The sequence below is a fragment of the Solanum stenotomum genome, chromosome 12 (assembly GCF_019186545.1).
Source record: "Solanum stenotomum isolate F172 chromosome 12, ASM1918654v1, whole genome shotgun sequence".
Taxonomy (NCBI): Eukaryota; Viridiplantae; Streptophyta; class Magnoliopsida; order Solanales; family Solanaceae; genus Solanum; species Solanum stenotomum.
The window spans coordinates 33,242,478-33,244,950 of record NC_064293.1 but is presented as its reverse complement, the minus strand read 5'-3'; positions in this window follow the sequence as shown (position 1 = coordinate 33,244,950).

Below are 2,473 nucleotides of genomic sequence, written 5' to 3'. Positions count from 1 at the left end.
TTATCTATCATAACAATTGAGTAAATCATAGATCATAAACAAGAAATTAAAATATCCCAAATTATGCTCTTTGGAGAATTTGAAATTTCAAATCAAGGTCCCAAATCGCATGTCCAAATGCTAATTTGAAATCATTACTTCATATTGTTACTCCAAACGCAAGCTTAGATAGGTCTTTTTACTAAAGGAACCATATATATGTTACAAACATAATAAAACTAGGGTTAGTACAACAACAATAGCATACATATATATCTATATTACTTTAAAAATATGAAGGTCTTAGAAATGTTATTAGTTGAACTTTTTCCCTTCATTAAAAAACCCTACAATTGACAAAACTGTCATTTACTATTTTCCTCTTAAATAATTATTTTCTAGGATTTTTTTATTACAATATAATGTGGTAAACAAAATAAATAAAATAAAGAATCAAATATTTTAAAAAGAGGTTCAGGTTTTTAAAACAATTTTGTAACTTTTATATATGAAAACATTTATTTTAACATTAATATCTAATTTTAAATTATTTTATTTATTTATATATATATATATATATATATATATATATATATATATATATATATATATATAATTTTATTGATTGACACGTCGTGCAAAGCAGGTACACTATATTCTTACCTATGATATTACATGCCTGCCAATTTCGAACTAATTTTTTCTTTTTTAGAAACAAACTTTTCAAAAGAAAAAAGTAACAAGAATGAATGCTATAAAATCCAAGGAGGGAAAATAAAGTGAAATTCTATATGATGATTAGATAGCTGATCATATATATTCTTGGAAAGACATTTATAGAATTTTGTTGGGTTCCATATGTCAATAGATTTGGTTTTCTTTCTTATATTTAGTAATTAATATTAAAATAATAAGGAGATGAATTGATGCTATGAGTAAGTGGTATTCTATTTTCTATGCGCCTACCATTATTTCATGGGATTAAAAGTCTTTCTTTACCTAATAGTGTCATTGCATGCCCTTCGTTTATTAAACTAAAATAATGAAAAAAATACGATTTTACAAAGTTCGATAAGTTTGGCAAGCCATGACTTATGATGGAATAAATGGATCACTTTTTCTATTGTTTGAAATTAAATTTTTTTAATTAAAAGGACAAATAAGAGAGGATTAGAACATTAGGGCAAAGTGCAAGGATACCCTATTTCACTGTCGCTATTGTCCGCCTTTTAAATTCTGTAGTCCTTTTTAACAAATAGTTTGAAATAAAACTCTCTAATATTTTACTCAGTTCAATAATTAGAACTGAATCAGTCTTATTCATCATTTTTAGCATATAAATTCTTATATGGAGTTAGCTTGGTTCACAACATATGTCATTATACAAAACATAAGACAACTCAATAATTTTACCAATTCAATTTAATATTATAAAGAAAAAAAGTAAGTGACAAGCAGAATATCTCAAACACTAAGGGATCGTTTGGTAAAGTGTATAAAAATAATGCTAAATAGAGTTGTATTTGTAGTGCTTGCATTAGTAATCCTTGTTTTAGTTATGTTTGCATCAGTTATTCATAGATACTTTTTATGCATTGTTTGGTTTGGTATATTAAAAAAATATGCATTGTATAAAAATATTTATTTACAAAAGTATCCTTCATATGGTTGAAAAGATGTAAAGTACTTTTGAGCGGTAATTGGGTCATTAACCATGCTAATGCATGTATTAAATTCCTTTACATTACTAATACCTAAAAATCCATGGTATTAGTAACACTCCTCAATACACAGTAGAGTATATAACTAATGCTTGCATTGTATTTGTTAATACACTCTACCAAATGACCCCTAAGTCTTTTAACTTGAAATGCGAAAAAATGAAATTACCGCTCAAGATTTGGTGTCATAAATACAAAAACTTCTAAAATACGATGCAAGCCTGAAATTAAAATGACAAGTCTCGACGTAAGAAATATCTTGTTTGAATACTAAAATAATAGAATAAATAAAGAATAGAGGGAGGTGTGGACCGTGGAACAACCAAAAAACTCACCACAACTACAAGATAACCAAAGCTCAGACTCAAAAATCTCCACGAGATGCATCATATTCGAAAATGAATTTTTCCCACAAAAGAGTGCAACAAGTGTAGTATTGTTGAATCTAAAGGAAACTGAAGACATGGAACATGTTGTTGTGTTGAAGATAAAGGAAACTAAAGACATGCAACATGTTGAACAACCTAGTCCAATCAATGTGTACAATGGAGTTAGAGTCACTCTAGTATTAGGTCACTTATATAGACTAGGCTAGTACTTCTTGTACTAGCTTAAGTCGACTAGGATTATATTACGAGTATGATTATATTACGATGACTAGAATTACATTACGACTACGATTAGATTATTTATAATTTCACTATTATTATAGTAGTAATAGGTATTGTAGTAGGAATCGAAGTATAGCTAACTTAGGACCTCTCTCTATATAA